Consider the following 8658-nt stretch of genomic DNA (forward strand, 5'->3'; position numbering starts at 1 on the left):
CACACACCAGGACAAACCAGATGATAAGCTGATTGGGAGATCCGGTGTGAGGAGCTGGCTGGCCCTGGGCTGCTGGCGAGGCCTCAGGGACATGCATTCAGGGTCCCCCCACCCCATCACCCTTCCCCAGGGTGTCACCCAGGCAGAGCCCTGCTCCCAACTGTTCCCTGGGGCCACCTGCCTGGTCAGGATCCTAGGCTGTGGATGGGCCTAGGTAGAGGTCTGTGTCCCCCCTGGGGGTGTTTTGACCCAACAAGATTTCAGGGCATGGGTCTAGGGCCAGTTTCAAGGCCCTGAGCTGGCCCAGCAGTGGGCGCATCAGGACACCTGTGACCACCTCCCTGGGCTGGGTGGCCGGCCTGTCTCCTCTCCCTCCCCCTCTCTGCCAGGACAGAACAAGGGCCCTCCTGGAGCTGCGGCTCCGGGGCCTCCTGCCCCCCTGGCCCTGTGCACAGGCTCTCCCAGGGCGCTGGCCCTGCTCCGCGGTCCCTGGCTGGGTGCCCATGGGCAGTCTCGAGGTGACCACAGCACAGCAGAGCCTGGCAGCTGGCCTCTGTCTCCGCTCTGCCCCTTGGGGCTCCTGGCACTTAGCCTCTGACCCCCTGGAAGCCAGGTTGAGGCTGGTGTTTTTCTAGCTGCTTTTGGGCTGGAGGCCAGGGCTGCCCTGCCTGGGGACCTGCTAGTGGCCGTCACTGGGCTGTGGGACGGGTGTGAGCCAGGCCTGTCCTACCAGTGCAACCTGCAGGGCAGTGGGCATCTGGAAGCTCACATCGTGGGGGTGGGACACCTGTTTCTCTCATGATGTTCATCTGACACGGGGGATTGGGTGTCTCAGACCCCTCATTCCCCCTCTGGCTCAGTTTTGGTGCTTTTCTGAAAGTCCGTGGTGGCTCAGAGCCAGTGAGGCACCACACAGCTGCTCCGAGTGCCGGGCACCCACGGGCTCTGTCCTGTGCTGTGTGACCTCGAGACTGCCCATGGGCACCCAGCCAGGGACAGCAGAACGGGCCACCGCGTGGGAGAGCCTGCACACAGGGCCAGTGGGCAGGAGGGCCTTGTTCTCGATCCTGGCAGAGTGGGGGCGGGGAGACAGGCGGCCAGCCCCTCAGAGCCAGTGAGACACCACACAGGCAGGAAGTGAGGGGCCAACCATGTTTATGCTCATAGAATGTGTACCCCAAAGACAGGGAGGTCTTGAATTTTCACACACACAGAAAATCCTGTTGGAACCAGCAGAGAAACATGACTACACCGCTGTCTGGGTGACACTGCAGACCCCCTGGGCCAGGCTGCCTGCCCTCGGGCACACGCTGTCCGCAGCCCTGGGTGTCTGGAAGCTGGTGGCATGCCCTTCGGGGCAGAGCGCGGAATTCCACACATCCGGCCACGCCGCGCGCACAGCATCCGGTGGGGAGGCAGCGAGCAGTTGGGAATGTCAGCAAAGCCAAACCTGCCTTCCAGGCCCTGAGCCCCCAAGCCCAGGCCCTGAACCCTGAACCCCGAACCCCAAGCCCAGAGCCCTGAGCCTGGCCCCCAAGCCTGTGGGGGGGTAGATACCACCCCTCCCGAAGCTGCTTCCCCGGACAGGGCTGCTGAGGGTAATCTCCGTGTGCCGGAGGTGGGAGGGTGGCCATTGTGTCTGGATGAGGAAAAGCTTAGGATGTTTGCTTTAAAGCCTTCAAATTGCAACGTGAGTGGAGGTTATGTAAGAGGGCCCCCATGGAGGTGCCACCTGGAGGGGCCCCGGGAGGTGAGGGAGCTCCAACCTGCAGGGGAGGGAGGGAGAGGGTGGCTCTGTGGTCTCAGCCTGGGAGCAGGGTGGGCGAGTGTGAGGGGCAGGGAGTCAGCCCCCCAACCCCAGGGATGTGGCTGGGGGTGGGCAGCCACTACCAGCTCTGCAGGGAGGAAGTCCCTGGGGACAGCAGGCTTCCTGTTAGCTGAGATTTTGGGGTATCCCATGGCTGTGGACCCAGAGGGCTCAGGAGAAGAGTTTGGGGTCATGTGGGCAGCCACTGGGGTGCTGCTGTATGGGGGGGAGCCGAGAGGTGACAGAGTTATGTGCCTGACCTCTGACCTCAATCCCACTGACTGACCACAGACCTCACGCTGGACAGACAGTCCCAGGCCACCTCTCCATGTCCTGACCCCCACAAGGACGGGGTAGCTCAGCTGGCTTCCCCACCCCCACCCCCTGCTAGCACACCACCTGCCATCCTCAGCTGAAGGCCCCTTGGGCCCCCGTGCCCAGGGGAGGGCAGGCCTTTCTGGCAAAAGTTCAGGCCCTGAAGGTCCCCAGAGTGGTGGGGACAAGTGAGTCACTGTGAACCTTCTGGAACAGCTCCTGGTGCATGAGGAAGGGACTTCCAGGTGGCCCTGGAGGCCTGTCCCTGGCTCCCCTCGCACGCCCCAGTCCAGACAGGTGCAAACAGGCCGGGAAGTCAGACGATGTGCCCTGGTTTCTGGGCGGCAGCCGTGAGCCCTCCTGAGTGGAGGGCAGTGGGTCGGCCGCCTGCCCCTTCGAGCCGATGAGGCAGAGGCAGGGCTGCCTCGTAAGAGAGCGTTTATTTCACGCTGCCGGGGTGCGGGAGAGCAGGTGTTTGCTGGAAATACAGGAATAAACGTGCACGACTCAACCCTGCCTCTGCTTCGTGCTCCGAGGGCCAGGCAGCCCGACCACTGAGGTCGGTTTCACTCTGAGGGGGATGTGTCACAGGTGGGTCTGAGGGTGGCTGGTGAGGGTGGGGCATTGAACTTGGCCGCCCACATTCCAGCCCACCTGGTCTGAGGCAGAAGGTGGGCTCAGGTCCTACTCCTGACAGCCTGGGGGTCAGGTCACGCTCCTGCCAAACCGAGGCCCAGGGGGCTGCTGCCCGCAGGGGTCCGCTGGCCTGTGGCCCGCTGGCTTCCCTGGTGCCCTGCCCTGGCAAAGAGGGTGCACTCCTGATGCTCTGGGCGGGAGCCCTCCCACCCCCACCCTCCCGCTCAGTGGGCCTGGCTGGCTTCCCCTCCTGCCTGGCGTCTGCCCCAGAGACTCCGTCCCCACAGGGCCCAGGCTGCACAGCTGCTGGGGGCAGCCCTGCACACAGGTGCCTGCCGGGAAGCAGGTGCGGAGTAGGCTTGGGGGTGGCTGCCCCCCGACCTGGCTCTGCCAGCAAGGGTGCCGCCGGCCCCCTCCCCCCGGGCTCCTCTCATGGATTCTCTGCTCCATCCACACCTCTGGCCCTTGTCTCGGGCGCCAGCTGGGACCCACAGGTTGCAGGGGCCTCTCCCTCCTCCAGGTCACCTGGTCAGCTGACCTCAAAAAGCCATGTCAGGCCCTGCCCCGGTGTTGCTCAGTGGTTAGAGCGTCGGCCTACAGACCCGAGGGTCACAGGTTTGATCCCCAGCCCTGGTGGGGGTCATGCTGGAGGCAGCCAATCGATGTCTCTCACATCGATCCCTCCCTCTATCCTTCCCTTCCTTCCACTCTGTGAAAATCAGTGGAAAAACATCTTCAGGTGAAATTAACAACAAAAACCCTTATCGGGCTTTGTCCCAGCTGGATGGCCCCAAGGCTCCGGGCCCCACCTCTGTGCACTTCCTGTCCGGACCCCCGGAGCTGCAACCCAGGGGGTGCAGGGTTCCTGGGCCCCAGCGCCTGCCAGGGGTCAAGGGGTCGGCGGGGTGATGACAGGAGTTGTGGGCCCTTTGAAGGTGGGGCAAGGCGGCTCCCGGCCCGGGAACGTCTAGGTGGAGAGCTGCCAGGCTGGTGTCCACACCATGACCTCGGGGTGCAGGTGGAGGAAAGCGAGGGAGATGGGCCTCCCACCAAAGTCAGACGCTCTGGGGGAGGGGAGAGGCCAGGGGGCCAGGCCTGAGCGTGTCCCAGAGCCCACACCCACAGGGCCCTCTGGACACCCTGGGTCGGTCCTGGGTGGGCGGCGTGGCCTCCACCCAGACCCCCCTGCACGATGCCCAGATCAGGGGTGCATCGCAGGTGAGTGGCTGTCCCTGCCCTGGCTGCAGTCCCCCCTCCCTGGGCAGAGGGTACTGGGGGGACATCCTCCCCACATGGGACCTCTGTGGGGGCTACAGAGGAAGCTCCCCACTCTGTCTTATCACTGAGCCCATCAACCTCTGCAGGGGTGTCCCGGGGCCTAGGCCACCCCAGGGCTCCCTCTTGTCCCCTTGTCTCTCCATCGTCCCCAGGTTGGAGGGTCAGAGGAGGGAAATTGAGAGCTGACTGGAGGTCCCCAGCCTTGGGGTGGGAGGGGAAGAGATGGGCTTCAGGGGGTCCAACGTGGCCCTTTAAGGGGGTAGAAGAAGGAGAAGGGGAGGGTTTGGCTCCTGGCCCCCTGCAGACCTACCCTGGGGGTAAGTGAGGGAGGGGAGGGTCTCAGTGAAGGACCGGGCCCTGCTGGTGCTGGAGAGTCAGTGAGCCAGGTCTGCTGGGTGCACAGCCTCCCTCGGCGGACAGACGCAGGCGGGAGGTGGGCCTGGCCAGGAGAGGGCTGTGTTCTCGCTGGTACGGACCAGGCTGCAAGCGACTGCTCCCCAGCCTGGCACTCACCTCTTCCCTGCCTGCCTGCTGGGTTGTAAGTCAGCTCCTCTCCTGGAGCCCCAGCCCCCACAGCACGGAGCAGCTGCTGCTTGTCCTCCCTCACCCTTCAGTGGCTGAGCCTGTGCTCAGTCCTCAGTCCTCAGTCCTCGTCCACCTGCGGACCCCCAGCTCCACCCCCCTCGGTGTCCTCAGCTGCTGCCTCCTCCTCTCCAGCCTCCAACCCCCAACAGCTGAGGCAGAAAGGCCTTGGACCCTCTTTCTCCCCTGCTGTCTGCTCCCAAGGGGCCATCTTAGGGGCTCCTGGCTTTGGACAGCAGGTGCGGAGGCTGTGGCCTCCACTTAGGCCTCACCCTTGACCCAACCTGCAGATGCTCTTTCTCCACAGGCTCTACTTCCTGGGCCCAGCCCAGCCCGATCTGTGCTCACACTCCCGGACCTGGGCGGCTCGGGCGGTGGTCCCACAGCGTGAGCAAGGGCCTTGCTGACTAGTGCACCATGACCTGGCCTGCTGCTCACCTGCAGCCTCGTCTGGGTCTGTGCTGCTTGGACTCCTGGTGAGCAGGGTGCTGTCCACACACGCCCGTCTCTCCTGGACAGCACTGGAGCGCAGGGTGCATGTTCCAGCTCCCCTCTGAGGGCGGAGGCAGGGTCCCATGCTTCTCACTCCCTTTCGGTCGAGGGCTGCCCTGGGGTGCAGGCTCCCTGCCCTCCGAGCTGTGGCCCAAGCTCCACGTGTGCTGCAGAGAGGCCACGGGGGAGATGGAGGTCCCAGTACTGTGGCCTCTTGCGCCAGGCTTGGCAAGGGTCAGAAAGGATGTGGCAGTGCCCCACCCCCACACACACCTGGCCTCCTCTGCAGCGGCTGTCTATCCTGCCCAAGCTCCTGAGCCTCCCCCCCCTTTGCGGCCAGGATATCTGTCACTGTCCAGCGCAGGGGACCTCCAATGAGCTTGGACCAAAGGGGGGGCCGGAGTCAGTGGCACAGAGAGGGAGCCTTGGGGCAAGGTGCACTATAGCAAAAGTGCACAACCTCAGCGCTGGGTGTGCCCAGATGTTTCTGGCAGAGAGGGTGGAGCTGCTGTAGGGTTGGGGGTTTGGTGGATGAACAAAATGTAACCTTGAGGTATGCATTCTCGTGGCCCGGCCAGCCAAGGATCCAAGAACACGTGTGACTAGTGAAGGGATGCATGCTGGGTTTGGAACGTCGCCCTGTTCAAAGTGTGGGTGATGGGGTTGGAATGTCTCCCTGACCTGGATATAGTGTACGCCTGAGTAGATAAATCGTGCTCACTGGGCTGGGAAGCTACCCTGAAAGCACCCAGTGGGCTTATTGCCCAAGCATGAATGCATTGTTACATATCTCTGCTGAAAACAGCCAGAGACAGGACGCATGCTGGGCTTGGCTGTAAGGTCCATGGAGATGCAGTCTCAAGGACTTAATCACCTAAAACACCATGTAACCTGGGGAACCACTTTGCAAATAAATCAGGCTGCATCCAGAGATCAGGAGCATGTGCTCCCTTGCGATGCTCCCCCTCCAAGCCGGGTCTGCTTGTAGTTCTTGCGTTGCGATGACCCCCGGCAGGCTGAGAGAGTCAGCAAGCTGCGACCAGGGCCATCAGGTGCAGGAGGGGCCTCCATGGGGCCAGACTGTACGGACAGAAAACAGGTTTTTCTTTTTTTTATGATTTTTCCCCACAATTTATGAGAAGCCCTTGGCAATTAAACATGGAGATTTCTGGTGTCTGCAACTTCAAACCGTCTTTGTACCCAAACAGTAAAATAAATAAGGGCTGGACCCTTTTTTATTGTTGTTAGTCCCCACCCAAGGATATTTTTCTAGGGATTTTTAGAGAGAGCGGAAGGGAAGGAGCGGGAGAGAGAGGGAGAGAGAAACATTGATGTGAGAGAGACACATTGATTGGTTGCCTCCCGCACAACCCAGACTGAGGCATCAAACCTGCAATCCAGGTGCATGCCCTTGAGTGGAATTGAACCCTCAACCCTTAGGTCCTCAGGCGGATGCTCTAACCGCTGAGCCACACCAGCCAGGACATGGGATCTTGTTTTTAGAATAGAAACTTCCCTTCCCCCTTCAAACAAATCTTTCAAATTCTTTGCAAGCCTTCAGATGAAACTCCCTTTTCTCTTCACTCCCTGCGTATTTACATGCTCAAGAAGAGATGATAAGAAACCCCACCCCTGGCTCATTGGCTGGACTATGTCCTTGAAAGGGGGGAGGAAAATGGAGAACTGATCACTGGGGTGCTAGCCATAGTTATATGTCGAACTTCCTTGCTCTGTTCATCGTGGTGCTTTGTTCTGATTGAAGAAAGCCCGTTCTGCCCTGGCTGGGGGCCGTGCGCCCTGGGAGGTGACCTCGGGAACACTGTCCATCTTGTCACCTGAGAATTGCCCCCTCATCCCCATCATGGAGAGACCAACCACCTCGGAGGCTTGGAGGCCGGGCTGGAGACAGCCCACATTCCCCGCTCCCAGGGCTTCCCCACGCCCGGGATCTGCAACTGTTTCACCCACTGGATCCCCTCTGCCCGCTTCCCCCTGGAATGAATGCCCAGCACCAGCTACCAGCTGTGGAGGGAGGGTCCCGAGCGGTTTTCTGCAGGACGGCCTGGCTGCTCTCCCGTTCTGCTGGCAACACTGGTTCATACACAGCTCAACCTCGTCTCTGCTGACTTGGCTCAAGTAGTGACAGCCAGACCCACCTAAAGCTCAGCTTCCTGTCCACGGGGAAGAGAAGCGCACGTCCTCCCTTCCCTCCTGTCAGCTGTGAGTTCCCTCGCAAGCCCACACCACCAGCCCAAAGGACACCTAACGGCCCACGGGCCACGGGGCTTTTTTGTCGACGGACTGTCCACGTGGTCAAGTGCCGCAAACAGCTTCCCCAGCGTTTGTCTTCGACTTAGATTTATTTGTTTCCCGAAGAAAGAAATGAACTTTTATGCAGCGAAAAGTAATATTTTCGTTGATTTTCTATGATGATGCCCTTACTGAACGTTTGTTTCAATCCCGGATGTAAGAAATAGTGTATCTCCTCCGACCACAAAGCACTTTTCAGAAGAGGGGGAGAGGCAGGAAAGCTGACTGTGGTCTCTCGTAACCCCTTGTTCCTCCTCAAAGCGCCCACCGCCTTCACTTCACACAGGACTGTCTGCACCTCCTGAGTTCTGGGTCCAGAGGCTTCTGGGTGGGCTGGGTGAGCAGATGCGGGCAGCGAGGAGAGCCCGAGGGGAGGAGGAGCCAGCTGCACACCTGTGCCCCAGGGACGGTCTGGTTCTTCCTTTGACTCCTTGGGTGGGGGTGGAGGGTGTGGCCTCACACCTAAGCCGGCAGGTGAGCTTCTGTGGGAGTCAGATTCTTATTCTGCAAGGGACCTTCTCCAGCCTGTGCCTGGGCGGGAGCCACAGGGAGCCTGAACCCAGGCCCCGCCAGCATGCTGTTCCCGCTGGGCAGCCCGCAGAGGTGAGGCTGGGGAGTGGGTGCTGCCCCTGAGGGGAGATGGAGCACTTTAATCCTTGGATGTTCTGGGAACCCGGGGAAAAGGAGCCATTCTGCGTGTGTCTTTAAAAGGAAGTCACCAGGGGTTTGGGGCTGTTTCCCACTAACACTTCCCTGAAGTCACCCCCAGGCCTGGGCACAGGGGGCGGCGGGGGAGGGGCAGGGCTCAGGGGCGAGGACGAGATGAGGATTTGGTGTAAGTGTGTTCGGCTGGCACGCAGGCTCGTGAAGGAATTCCCAACACAGGAGAAAGGGAGGGCGTGTATATCTCTCTCCCCACAGGCAGGAAATTCAGACCCGGGACCTGACTGCTATGGACGGGCAGGACAGAGTGAGCTCTTTCCCGGGGGCCCTTTGGGGAGCAGGTGGCAGGAAGGGGACAGGTTGGAAGGCAAACAGAGGGGGCAGGGTAGCTTTGAGGGGCTGCAGTTTTTGTTCTTCCGGAGATCCTGGGGGTTTCGTATCAAATCTTCAGCCTGTAAAACAGGCTTTGGCGTAAGGAGCTGGCGTCAGTGGACACCTCTCTGCCTCTTGCCACATGGCTGTTGGGGGTTTCGGTGCTTCTGGTGCCGCAGGGATGGGGCAGGGTCCCGGGGGTT

This window comes from Molossus molossus, unplaced genomic scaffold (assembly GCF_014108415.1).
Source record: "Molossus molossus isolate mMolMol1 unplaced genomic scaffold, mMolMol1.p scaffold_m16_p_11, whole genome shotgun sequence".
Lineage (NCBI taxonomy): Eukaryota > Metazoa > Chordata > Mammalia > Chiroptera > Molossidae > Molossus > Molossus molossus.